Consider the following 14,961-nt stretch of genomic DNA (forward strand, 5'->3'; position numbering starts at 1 on the left):
TGTAAGTAGGACCACAAGTCTGCATCTTGTACAGCAATTAACCACTAAGAAGAATATATGCAGTGTATTATTTGTTGAAACTGTACTTTTGATTTGATTTGAAACTGTCTCATTGTTATATTTTTATCAATAAAACTTTGAAAAGAAAAAAAAAGAAAATCTAAGACAGCTATCATTCCAAAATTTATTTCTTTAAACAATTGACAACTCAGTATCTGAAAAGTGATCCACAGTGATAATTAAGTGTGTTATCTAAAATGATTTAACTAAAATTCTGTAACTAAAATCACTTAAGTACAATTCCAAAGTGGCACCATCATGATAAAGTGAAGCATGGTACTTCCAATGCTATCTTCTGGAAGAAGAGACAGGTCTCAGAAGCAGGAGAGTTCAGAGGGATCATTTAAAGATGAAGATTATCAAGGGCTAATATATTTAATAATAGGCTTGTAGGCTATATAGTCAGTGATTAGGTGGCCTACATACCCCTTATGGTTTTTCTTCCAAATAGCAAATATAAGTGAAAGCTCATTTAACAACGTGAACTGCACCACAAGCAGCTACTTCTACTTTCTCAGTGCAGAAAAATTTTGCTACAATACAGGCTGGATTTTCACCTTTTGTAGAGTCATTCTTTTTCTCTGTCTTGCAATTGGTGCTAAAAGAATCCAGGGGAAAGGGAGAATTCTTAGAGGGCTTTCAATATGTCTACCCTGTTGCTGAAGCCCAAGATCTCAATAACCTGGGACAGGTTCTACATCTTCATGAAACTATACACCTTAAAATCTTAATAGAACTAAAACAAGCTGGCTACACAGTCCCTTTTACATTGGGTTTTAAAGTGGGCATAGGAAAACATGTGATGGCCTCTAATGACTAGAAAGGAATGTCCAAAGCATGTTTAAGTCTAGGGAATTATTTTATGTGGAAGGGAAACTTTTTGATTTGTGCATGGATCAGGCTGCTCACAATATGACCGTTACAAAAGACACGTTAACCAGAGAAGTTGAATTTGCTCCCACAAATAATGATGTTACTTTTAAATTACATGAATATGAATAAATTAAAATATCCACTATAAGGGCTTGAAGGGTGTAATTTGGATAAAAACATATGTGAGTGCATTCTGATTTTGTAAGCAGGGTGTCTGTGCATCCATTTGTTTGTTATTTTTGTCCAGCCTTTAAACAGCTATTTCATTCGAGCTCAATAATTTTTTTTCCTTTTGCATTCTTGGATTCACCTTATAGATTAATGTCATCAAAATTAAAGATGTACTTGTACCCGGGTGGCCAGCTGATCAAAATGATGCTAAATTGGTTGTATAAATATAATGCATATTATTGCTTATGTATTATTATGTGAGAATCTCTTATTTGCTCAAAATTAATATGTTGACTGTTGGGATTTGATTCTCATAAGTTAACAACAATTTGTTAAGATGATTAAATAAAAAAACCTTACAGTAGGGAGAAACTATTGGATAGGACTCCAAATGATAAGGAAGCAGCTGTCTAAAAACACTTATCTAGTTCTTTTTCATTAATAAGAAGAGTTGATGATCTTCATAAATGCCATTCAAAATATATTATTGTGATATGTACACACTGGCCATCATTGAAAGGTTTTTTTTCTACAAATAAGATTTTATGTGGCCGGGGAAATGGCTCAGTAGAATAAGCATTTGACTGGCAATCGCAAGGATCTGAGTTCAATCCCTGGTTCCGCAAAAAAAAAAAAAAAAAAAAAAAAAAAAAGATTTTATGATTTTAAAATGCTCTGGTAAAAAATGAAATTAAGAAGCAAAAGTTTTCACATGGCTATGACAATTGATTGTTATTAATCTCATTGTGTATTAAATGTATTCATACCTTCTGGATATACAGGTATTACAAAATGCAAAATTGGCGTTGTAGAGCTTCTTTTGTACTAGACAGAAATGATTGACTAAAAAAGCTATTCTATGTCAAAAAGGAAATTTGAGTGTGTTATAAAAATGTCATCATGATTGTTATGCTAAAATATTATATATGGCTAGTGATCTCAATTTTTCTCCGTAAAAATGTACCACTGTTGTCTGTTAACACGTCATGGGGTTTCACCTATTAGAATATCCATGGTTGGTAAGAAATAGCAGTTTTACTTTGTATTTCTTTACTTTGTAGGATCTCTATATTTAGATAAGATCATAGTAGTAAGCTCATAATTCTCATTACAATGTAATGTCTTTAGCCTTCTCTTTTGGATGTTCAGCAACTGAGGCTTGGAGACCAAAAACTAAAAAAGGAAAGATTCATCTTCCTAGGTGGTCTAGCAAGATTAAAGAGACTTTGCCCTCTCTTTATCATCTCTGTTATCTCTACCTGTCATCTTCCTTCAGAGGGTGCGACATCCCTTCATCTGACCTCCATTTACCAGGGTCCTTTCATATCCATGGAGGATCCCTAAGTAGTCATAACTACAGAGGAAAAAGAAATCAGCCTATTGCTAGACATTGGCACATGTCTCTTTCTCCTTCTTTTCAATCCTAGTCTTCCTTCCAGCTGTCATACCTCAATATAAAGGAGTTACAAGTTAAAAGGTAACTCATGCAAAAACTGGGATGACTTTCTCTTTATCCATTCCCTTTAGTTGTATCTAAAGCCCAGCTCCCATCCTGATGAGAGATATTTTATCCTGTCTAAATAATATAATATAGATGCCCAGCTTTCCAATTTGTCAAAATAATACTTAGCCTGGTTTTACAAATATAACATATATTATTGACTATGTACAACAACTTGAGTTTCCCGGCATGTGAGTGAGATCACCCATGGCTGAAGGATCCTCATTCAACCCAGAGCCAGGCCTGGTGTGTGAGTGAGATGACCCAGGGTCCACCCAGTTCCTGATTCAACCCAGGGCCCAGGCCTGGTGTGTGAGTGAGACTGGCTGGGGTCCGATGGATCCTCATTCGACCCAGAGACCAGGCCTGGTGTGTGAGTGAGATGACCCAGGGTCCACCCAGTTCCTGATTCAACCCAGGGCCCAGGCCTGGTGTGTGAGTGAGACTGGCTGGCGTCCACTGCATCCTCATTCGACCCAGAGCCCAGGCCTAGTGTGGAACCTGCAGCATAACTCCCTGCAAAGAGGCTAGAGGCAAGACTCACCCAGCTGATTCAGGAGCAGAACATCTTGCCAGAGTGGCAGAGAGGGTTCAACTCCAATGGCTGCAGCAGGAAGAAGTGGAGCACAGAAACCAGATCCAAGCCACATCCACTTGGACGAGTTTGAACTTGGTAGATCCAGACCTGGTTCTAAGGTAATAACTCTATCTAAGCTCTACACCAAAGGTCAGAAGACAGTGCTGTAGAAAATGAAAAAGAGAAGGAACAAAATGCAATCTCAGGCACCAAGCCCACCCAGAACAAATGCAGAAGACACTAGCATATTAGAAACTGGAAATCACACATCTGAAAACTCTGAAACAATAGCATCTGAAGTAAAGAAACAACTATAGAAAGGTATAGAGGAACTCAGATCAGAAATAATTTCTGAAGTAAAAAAAGAAATGATAACTATACTGAAAGAAGTACTAAGTGCTTCTAAAGAAGACACTGATAGAAAAAAAGTAGAGAAAAATATAAAAATGATGGAATCCTTGAATAAGCAATATAGGAAAGAAATAGAATGCATGAAGCAGATCCAAAGTGATATACAGAAATTTAAAACCTCAATCACAAGCTGGCAAAACCATTTGAGTGAAAGTGAAAATAGACTTTCAGAGCTTGAAGATACCCTTGCAGCTAGTGAAAAGGTCAGAAAAGATCTCTTAAAAACAACTAGGAGGGGGTGGGGAGGGGGCGCAGGAACTCAGGCAGGGGTCCTGAAGCTGAGGACCAGTTCCCAGCCCCCAGCAGCATGGCTTATGAGAAGCAGATTATGGCAATGCATTTTTGTCCAATGAAAAACTCAATTTTTTTTTTTGAAAATGGAAATATGCTTTTTAAAATGTCTAATACTAGGAGAAAATATCATACCATGTCTTTTAAATAGACGGTAAATCAAATATACTGTATAAATCTTAAAACAAAAATTAAGAATAAGCAATATTCAGAAAATTAAATACTAATTAATTAAAAATTAAATGTTTCAAAACAATTAAACTAAGAAAAAACTTTCATGATAGTAGTAGTGAGACCTTGAACACCCTGTAGACCCTTCCCTAAAATACAAAAAAAACCAACCCCTCAATAAACACACAGAAATTAAATAACACTCTTCTGAACAACCAGTGGGTCACAGATGACATCAAAGAAGAAATTAAAGAATATTGGGGCGGGGGAGATGGCTCAGTGGAATGAGTGCTTCCCTGGCAAGTGCAAGGACCTGAGTTCAATCCCCAGTCCTGAAAAAAAAAAATCTATAATCAAACAAAAATATTAATACAACCTCCCAGAATCTGAGGATGAAATGAAAGTAGTCTTTAGAGGAAAATTTATAGCAGTGAACTCTCACATCAGGAAAACAAAACAAGAACAAATAAATAACATAAATCTGCACCTCAAACTTCTAGAAAAAGAAGAGCAAGTAAAGCCCAACACCCAAAAAATGGAGGAAATTATAAAGGTTAGAGCAGAAATTAAAGCAATTGAGATGAGAAAACAATACAAATAATTAAGGAATCAAAGAGCTATTTCTGAGAAACAATAAATAAAACTGATAAATCCTTAGTCAATCTTATCAAAAAAAAAAAGGAAAGAAAAACTAAAATACAATAAAGAATAAAAAAGTTGAAACCACTACAGATTCTGTGGAAATTCAGAAGATCACCAATATCTACCTTGAAAATCTTTACTCTCATGGATGGAAATTACAGAAGAAATGGACAGATTCTTAGAAATATATGAATTACCAAAGCTGAATCAAGAAGATAAAAATGTTCTGAATGACCTAATATTAGTCAAGAAATTTAAAATGTAATTAAAAACTTACCAACAAAGAAAAGCTCAGGTCCTGATAGATTCATAGCTGAATTTTGCAAGAAATTTAGAGAAGATTTGATGTCAATACTCCTCAAACTCTTTAATGAAACTGAAAGGGAAGAAATTCTCCCTAATTCATTCAGGGAGGCATATATTTTACTCTAATAGCAAAACCAGAGAAAGACCTAACCAAAAAAGAGAACCAATCTATCTAATGAACATACAGGCAAAAATCCACAGCAAATCATCAAGAAGACTATACACTGAGTGGCATTCATTCCAGGAATGCAGGGATGGTTCAACATACATGAATCCATAAATGTAATGCACCATATTAACAGAGTAAAGGAAAAAATTCATATGATCATCTCAATAGATACAGAAAAAGTTTTTGGAAAAGTCCAACATTCATTCATGATAAAATCTACAGAAAATTGGAATAGATGGTAATTACCTCAATCTTATAAAATCTGTCTATGACAAACTAACAGTGAACATCATACTAAATAGACAAAAACTGAAAGTTTTTACTCTAAAATCAAGAACAAGTCAAGGATGTCCAACATTATAACTTCTCTTCAATAAAGTTCTGAAACATTAGCCAGAGCAGTTAGTCAAGAGAGAGAGAAAAATAAAAGAAGTAAAAGTAGACAAGAAGTTAAATTATTGTTATTCACAGATGACATGATGCTTTAGATAGTATACCCCAAAAATTCCACCAAAAACTTCTAGGTATAATAACCAAATTCATTAATGTAGTGGAATATATAGTCAACTTTCAGAAATTAATGGTATTCCTGTACACAAGCAACAAACTCACTGACAGAAAAATTAGGGCAGTGAAACCCTTCACAATAGCATCCCTCAAAAAAAAGAAAAAAAAAAGAAAGAAAAATATTTAGGACTCAATCTAACAAAAAATTCAAAGATTTATATATTGAAAATTACACTACTCTGAAAAAGAGATCAAAGAGGATTTCAGAAAATGGCCATACTTCCAAAACTGTTATGCACATTAAATGCAATCCGAATCAAAATACCATTAGCATACCCCACAGATCTAGAGAAAACATTTCTAAAATTAATCTGGAACCAGAAGAAACCTAGAATAACAAAGGCAATCCTGGGTTACAAAGACAAGGCAGGAGCCATCAAAATCCCTGACTTGAAATCTTGACATTAGACTACAAAGCTACTGATATAAAATCAACATGCTACTGGCAAAAAAGAAAAGAAAAAAAAAGACAGACATCAGGATCAGTGCAATAAATTGGAAGATGCAGAGACAACTACAAACACATGTAGTCACCTTTTCTATGACAAAGGGGCCAAACATGTTCACTGGAAGAAAGAGAACCTCTTTAACAAATGGTGCTGGAAAAACTGGCTTTCCACATGCAGACATGGCTTTCCAAATGTCTTTCACTATGCACTAAACTAAAGTCAAAATGGGGGGGCCTGGCCCTAGCTCAGTTCTTTAAGTGGCTGCTTCCACAAAGCTGTCAGCCTCAGGTTGTTGTAGTTCGATCCCCACAACCCTCCAGCCAGCCAAAAGTTCCCTGAAGGCATTTGAGGAGCAAAAAAAAAAAAAAATCCTTAAAGTCAAAATGGATCAAAGATCTAAATATTAAAACAGAAACACTAAATCTATTGGAAGAGAAAGTAGATGGAAATCTGGAAGGCATGGAGGTTGATGAACAAAAACCAAACTATATAGAAAATACTTCAAAGAATCAACAACTGGTATTTCATCTTATTAAAAAAGTTTTTCACATCAAAAGAAATCACCAACAGAGTGAAAAGAAAATACATGAATTGAGAAAAAGTTTTAGCCAACTGTCCTTCAGATAAAGGGTTTCAATCTAGAACATATAAAGAATTTTTAAAAATCAGACCTTCAGATTCAAAGACCCAATCCAAAAATGGGCATCTGAGATGAATACAAACTTCAGATTCACTCTTGTATACATCATATTGTTTCCCTAATGTAAGAAATTGAAAGAGTAAATAATATCCAAAAGGAACAATAGATAGAGCAAAAAGGAAAGCAACTGATCAAAAGGAATAAACAATTGGGATGAGGGAAGGGAGAAAAGAAAGAAAGAAAAAGCAAATGTACATATGCTAATTGTATTACTAATTAATATTAGTTAATCAAAAGGAAAATCTATTGTTTATATTGTTTGGTCAATGATACATGCCTATATTTGGTATTCTGAGCAACTACTTCAAAGATAATATATAATATAATAACCATTGTTAATTTCCTATCGTCTTGTTTTAAAATTCTATATCATTTTTATTGTTTTTTGTTTCTCTTTAAGATAACAAAATAAAGCAACAGTTCCACACTGTGTCTCTCAGGTACTGGAGATTCTCTATCACCTACACTGTGCACAGCCATACTTCCAACACTGGCTAAACGTCCATACTTCCACAATCATCAGAAAAACTGAATGAGACCCTAAAGAGACATCTTCACAAAATGGCTCAGGACACCCACCTACAATGACCTCACTTACTACCTTTAGGTCTCATCAAAATAAGACTACACCAACAAGCTGGTTTAATTGCCCTGAAATTAAATGGGAAGCCCCCAGTGGTAGTCACTGATCTTGTGGAACCAATTTCTGGTCCTGGCTACACACTCAATGAATCTGAAGATTTGCATAGTTACAAGGCAGAAATGTCAACTGACAAGTCTGTAAATTTTCCCTGCCTATTGTATTGATGACCTAGAAGTGGGTTTCACTGATATGGTCATTTGGCTTCTATCTTTTCTCCTCCCCAGGGTTAAAGGATGTCATGCAACACATCAAGACCTTAACTAGGGGCTGGGCTCAGTGGAATAAGCACTTCCCCCACAAGCACAAGGGCCTTAGTTCAATCCCTGGTTCCACAAAAAAAAAAAAAAAACAACCTTAACTAACTATACTCAGCAGCCTTAGACAAGACTACAGCAGGTATCTCTCTCCTGAATGAACAAGTAAAATTAATGAGGCAAACTCTCTAAAATCAGATGGCATCAGACATTTTAACAGATCCCAAGTGGGTACTGGGACAATTATAAAAGGTGAATGTTGTGTGTACATTCCTGATCTTTCTGCTAATATCTCAATAGCTGTTCAAGATATTAGATGACAGATTACTGACATGTCAGATTCTGAAATTTCCTGGACTTTCTCCTTATCCTCTTTACAGAAAGCTATTACTGGCTCTTCCTAGTGGAAAACCTTGTTGGCTATATTCATAATTATCCTGTTGATTTTACGATTTGCCCCATGAATACTGAAGTTTTTGTAGCCTTGTCTCCTTCAGGCTTAAAAGTTTATCTACCCAAAACAAGAACACCTGGCTTCTATTGAGAGCCTTTCAATAGACCCTCTGTGGAGTATCTCGGACTGCTTATCACAATTACAACCATTTTCAACTGGAAATAGCCAGATTGGCCTTTGACCCTTTGCCCCTCTTGGCAATTAGGGATACTTCTTGAGGGGAGGAATATTGTAGACAGTTAAGTTATATAGGAATATTGTAGTCAGTCACACAGGAGGTCTAAGTCCTTGAGAGGTCAATGCAGAAGACAACTGTGGCTGGAGGCATATTCACTGATGGCCAGACTTCAAGAAAAAGAAAAACTACTCACTCATATACTTCTCCATGGGATAAATAGAAGTGATTGATATCCTAAGTAGGCATCAATCTCCTTGGGATAGAGGACCAAGCCTCCTTAATCTAGCCCTTCTAGGAAAGTCCTTATCTGCCCATGCACACTTGCTATGTGATTTGTTTCCCCATTTGATCCCCACTTAATCAACAGTACCCTAGTGACTACATTTGTTGTTTACCTATTGGTTAACCATAGTTTCTTCCCACCTCCCATCCATCCTGTGATTTGCCATTGGATCAATACTACCTAAGAGACTATGCTTATAATCTTATTGATTATAGTTCTGTCCCACCTTAAGACTGTTTCATTTTGTGATGTTGCTCAATAAAACATTCTTGAGAAGCAGTATTGGTAGGCAACACACTTTCTGGGCTCCCTTTGGTCCCTTTCAGACAGGAGCTTTCTTTCTCTCTCTCAATAATTTCTCAAAAAAAAAATAATACTCAAAAAAAATCAGGGAAAATATCTGACTTGTCCCCAGCTTCATTCCCCACATCTCCCATTCACCAAGATAACAGTTGTTCTTTGTTGCATAAGCATGTACAAGGCCAATTTTGACTCAAGAAATCCAAGCCAACCCTGAAAAACTGCAACTTAAACCATTATACTCCAAGTCTATAATGGCAGATACATTTCTCCTACTAATTTCTAACACTATTTAAGAGTATGATAAAGAGAAAAGAATGGAAAAATGGTGATTAATTCTTATCTAATCCACAATTACAAAATGAAACTATAGGCTACTCAAATATACTATCCTAATTTAAACAAAAATGTATCATCTAAGAATAGTATCTGCAGAATATTAATTGAGAAGAGAAAGAAATAAGTAGATATAAATATATATGTATATTAAAAATGACTATAGAGAAAAAATAGAGAGGACAAGGGTAAAGCATGTATTTCATTTTGTTGAACTGACTAGAATATTGCAAATATTTGATGTCATTTGCTATGGTTATATCTAGATGGCTTCCAAAGCACATATGCTCATAGGCGGGGCTTTGGGGAGGTGGACAGATCATGGATGTGTGGTGCTAAGCAAAGTTCTAGGTGCATATATTTAGGAGGTCCAACCAATAGGCTTGAAGCCTAGAGGAAATAAAAAGGGAAAGAGAAGCTTGCTGCTTGCTGCTTGCTGCTTGCTGCTTGCTGCTTGCTGCTTGCTGCTTGCTGCTTGCTGCTTGCTGCTTGCTGCTTTCTGCCTGCCCTGCCATGAACTGATGATTTTCCTCTGTGGTACCCTTCTGCCATGCTGCCCTCTCTTTAAGCCAATCAACTATGGACTCACACTTGTACAAACTGTGAGCTTAAATAAACCTCCCTATTTAGCTTGTGGCTCTTGGGTGTTTTGTACCAGCAACTAAAAAAATAACTATGACAACTTCTAAATCACACGAACAGCAAGAACTATTATTTAGTTCATCTAAAGAAAAATAATTAAATAAAATGAAAAGATTCTGTGCCATTGATCCACTTTATAAAATATTGTCTCTTCTTGGATTATGAAGAAATTTCTGAGTTCAAATTCTGTCTATTATTAAATAAAAGAGCAAGTAACTATTTTCTTAGCTAAGATTAGAAATATGTTATCATCTAATTTATCTTCTACTGCAATCACCAACCTCAGATGAATGCTGTTTAGAATCTTATTTTACATGATGCTGTTGGCAGCACTTTCTATTCACACATTTTCACGAAATTGGCCTAAAGATAATTAGTATTAGTCAGAAGCTTGCATAATCACTATAGTTTTTCATTCATAGAAATTTCTTTACATTTTTAAAATTACCATTATGCTCTATATGATATTCTATTCATGGGAGATGTGTATACTACATCAGTATAGGGTGGAAATGGGAAGACTTAATTCTAAGTGTGATAACCTAAATATGCCTCAACTTCACTTCAAAGAAAATTTGGTTTGCCCAGTTGAAGCACAATAAATCTACCTTTCCTGCAGTCCCTAACAAACACCCCTTGCTCTACCTCTTCCATATAAAAAGAGTCTGATAAGAAAGATAATGTATGGCATGAGGTTGTTTGCCTCCAGCCATAAAACTCCTACTCTTTGAAGACACATAACCACATGATTCCTCTTTGATTTCTGATATAGGATGTTTTTGATTTATCTTAGGTAAATGATGTTTTGTTGCCTTTGGGTAAAAGACTCAAACCAGATATTAAATCATAGGAGATGTGCTACCAGGTATGGATTTAATATTGTATTCATCTTCCTATTCTAGAAAGCCCATTCCTTTAATGATCAAACTCTAAATATGTTCCAGAATGAGGCTCCATTCTACTGCTTGGAATATGTCAGAATAAATCTAAAACACCTTTCCCCTCTCTCCTCCATTGTAGTAGGGAAGAAAGATGGTAAGAAATGAGTGTAATTTATATTCAACTTTAGGTTAAAAGGTTCTATAGAAAAAAACAGAACATCAAACTAAGAGAACTCAGTGTACATGAGAAGTGACTGTTTAAATAGGTCAAACAAGCTTCCTTACAAAGGTGATATCTGAATAAAGGCTACAAAAAAGTGAGGGAATGAGCTATGCAAGCATTTGGGAGGAAATACTGAGAGGAAACAACTTGCATGAACACTGTCATATGGAAAAGAACCTTTTCTTCTTGAAAACTAAAGGTAGGCAGCCAGGACAAGGTAGACAGACATGAATACTGAGGTCATAAAAAGGGAGGGCATACCAGATGTAGGTCTTTGTAAAGTCTTTGGCTTTTACTTTAAAATAGAAATCCTCTAGACAATTTTGAACTGAAAAATGACATAATCTGACTTGCATTAAGCATAATTATTATTATTGCTCTGTTGGAAGAGGCTACAGCAGAGAATAGGGAAGAGCTAGTGGCAACCCAAATGAAAAAAAAAAAAAAAAAAACATGTATCTTAAACAAAAGAAATACATCGCTTCACTGTTCTGGAAGTTAAAATTCTGAAGTCAATTTTTTTTTGAAAGCAAAATATTGACAGGGCCCTGTGCTCTATGAAGACACTAGTCCACGGCTCTCTCCTAGCTTCGGGTTGTTTCAAGCATTCCTTGGCTTATATGTGGCCATTTCCTCCCTGTATCTATTTATATCAGTGAGTATAGTAAAGGTAGAGAGAAGTGATACTAAATAGGATTTGAAGGTTTGGCTATAGGTTATATGGACAGATTGAATGCAGGGAATGTAGGAAGAAAAAAAGAAAGAAAAGCAAGCAAGCTAGCTAGCTAGTTAGCTAGCTAGATTCCTGGGTACGGGAAGTTCAATCCCTGGTTCCACCAAAAAAAGAAAAAAGAAAGATTCCATGACTTTGAGTTAAATAATGAGATATTGCCTTTAATATAAGGAAGATTATAAACAGAGAAGTGATAAGCTAGTTGTCATGAAGACATGCAGTCTCCCTTCTATGGGGCAATTATTAGCTGGTAGTCTCCAATGGATGCACTCTCAGGCTCCAAGACAGCATTCTGTTAAGGCTATGACCTGCTTGGACTGCTCTTAACTAATGCCCACAGAGGACATTAATGTAGCACAATTTAAGGCATTTTTTGTTATGGCTCCTTAGCTTCTTGTGAAGATTTTCCCAGAGTTTTTACTGAAGCTGAACCTCTTTCTACCATTTCTTTCTTTCTCCCACATCCCTCTTTTCAAATAAATCAAATTAACAATGCTATTCAAAGTCTCCCCATTCTAGTCCTGTTCTCTCCTCTTCATCCTTCATCAGTGTTTCCCCCTATACATCCCTTGTACTTCTAATACTATTTTTCCACCAACATTTGGAAAACATGAACTGACACAGTTGATAGTAGTCTGAGAAAGTAGGTGGTAGAATGGAATTTTTTGACTACTAGTCATCTAGCAAAAAGGAGTACACCCCAAGGGGTTTGTAATTCATAGGGGTAGGGAAGCTGCCTAAGGTTTCACTGGTAGTAATGTGGGAACATGTCCCATTGAAGGGAATACCTATCGATTAGATTCAGAAATTCTAAAGGTGAGAATATAGTAAGTATATAGCCAAAAGTGGTGGCACATGCCTGTAATCCCAGCATTCTGGGACACAGAGGCAGGAAGATCACAAGTTCAAGCCTAGTCTGGGAAATATAGTAATTTAGTGAAAGGTAAGAAAGTATAAACATGAAAGACATTGGAGATGGGTGGTCATCATTAAAGTTGTATTGCCTTATAAAGGAATAATGAATAACCCAGGATCAGTCACTAACAATTAAAAATTAAGTATAAAGACCCAAAAACCTTTCTGATAGTTTATAGAGTCTTATCTCTCCCTATAGAAAAGCAGGAACAAATCCAGGGTCCAAAAGTCCCTGGGCTTGCTCCATAAATACTTCAATGTTTAGCCACGGCAAGTATATAGTACCCAAAAGCCCTGGCCAGAAAATCCTGGAAGAACCCAGACAAGAGATCTGTGTCAGTGCCCCTGATGATTATAACCATAGACTACCCCCTGACTCCTCAGAGCTACAGATATGGCCCACTCCTTTTTCTTGATAGCTAACATATCCCTCTTGAAGAAAGACCCTACAGAATGCTGTGTACTACCCAGAAACATGTGATATTTAGGAGCTGACCCACTTTGGCTTCTGGCTGAGTAGCCCATAATTAGTAATAAATTTCAACATGCTTTGTGATGACATGTTAGAGTTGATAACAGAAGAAAAGATTACACTCCAAAGGAACTGAAACAATTAGATTTACCAACAAGTTCTAGGGGAAGAAAGTACAGTTACCCACCACTGGTGGGAATGTCAATCAGTACAGTCATTATGGAAATCAGTACAATAAGTCCTCAACTTACAAGTGAGTTCCATTCTGGGAGACCACTCATCCACAACTTGTATTCATTTATAAATCTGACAAAATGAGTCTTATACACACTTGACAAGATAAGCAATGTAAAACATAAAAACATCATCAGTGCTTTTGCTCTTGCTTCCGGACCTGCTGGGCTCTACTGAGCACTGTACTACTGTGTACTATCACACTCTACAGTAAGCACGCAGCAGCACAACTTACAATGTCAGGCAGACAAGTGAGCTACCTGTGCGATTTGTTCACACCTGTGTACTATCAGGTCCAACCATATCTTTGAAAGTTCACAACTCAAAGGACTTACTGTGCAGAGGTTTTTCAAAAGAACTGCAAGGAGAAATGCCACATGACCCAATTAATTATACAGCACCTTGGTATATACCTGAAAGAAAGTCAGCATATTAACCAGATGTGATGGTACAGACCTATAATCCCAGGGCTTTGGGAGGCTGAGACAGGAAAGGTGTATATTTGATCTCAGCCAGGGCAACTTAGTGACTTGATGGAAACCTGTCTCAAAATAAAAATAAATGTATAAAACAGTTTAGTCTTTGATCTTGAACAATTTGATTATAATGTGTCCTGGTAAAGATCACATGATGTTCAGCATATGTATGCTGAGGGCATCATAGTCCTCAGTGTTCATTTCCATCCCTCATTTGGGAAGATTTTTCTCCTTTTTTTTCACTCAAGGAGCACTATTTTTCTTTTCATTTCTTAAAATTTTATTTTAAGAAATAAAATTTCTTTATTTTATTTTTCAATATTTTATTTTTCAAATATTTAAGTGATAATTTTCAGCACCAAAAGACTAAGTTGTAACATGTGTCCATCTTTATAACTATTATCTACACACAAAAAAAAATACTCTTTGATGTATGAACCACATTATATACATTTTTTAAAGAGTACAAAATGGTTAAAAAATTAGAAATGATATAAAATTTCATTAAAGTAATAGGAATTTGAAAATGGTTGTTCATTGTATAATGTTATCTTCAACTTAGTTTTTTAGGTTATCAAATATAAACCTGTAAAATTGGTTTTTAAAAATAGTATAAGAAATTAAGAAGAAGGAAAAAAAGAAATTAAGAAGAATGAAAAAAAAAAAGAAAGAAAGAAATTAAGAAGAAAAGTAGTAATAGACCCAGAGCGGAGGCCCGGCAAGTAAGTGAGATGACTGGGCCGAGGGATCCTGCACAGACCCAGAGCTCAGGCCCGGTGAGTGAGTGAGAAAACCCGGGGCTTTCCAGATCCTGAACAGACCCAGAGCGCAGGCCCAGCGAGTGAGTGAGATGACCCAGGGGCCTCCAGATCCTCATTCGAACCAGGCTGCAGGCCCAGCAGGGAACCCTTCAGCAGAACTCCCTGCAAAGAGGCTAGAGGCAAGACCCACCCAGCTGATTCAGGAACAGAACATCTTGCCAGAGAGACACAAAGGGTTCAACTCTAATGCCTGCAGCAGAAAGAAGTGGAGCACACAGCCAGAACCAA

This window comes from Octodon degus, unplaced genomic scaffold, assembly GCF_000260255.1.
Source record: "Octodon degus isolate 3935 unplaced genomic scaffold, OctDeg1.0 scaffold00086, whole genome shotgun sequence".
In the NCBI taxonomy this organism is placed as follows: Eukaryota; Metazoa; Chordata; class Mammalia; order Rodentia; family Octodontidae; genus Octodon; species Octodon degus.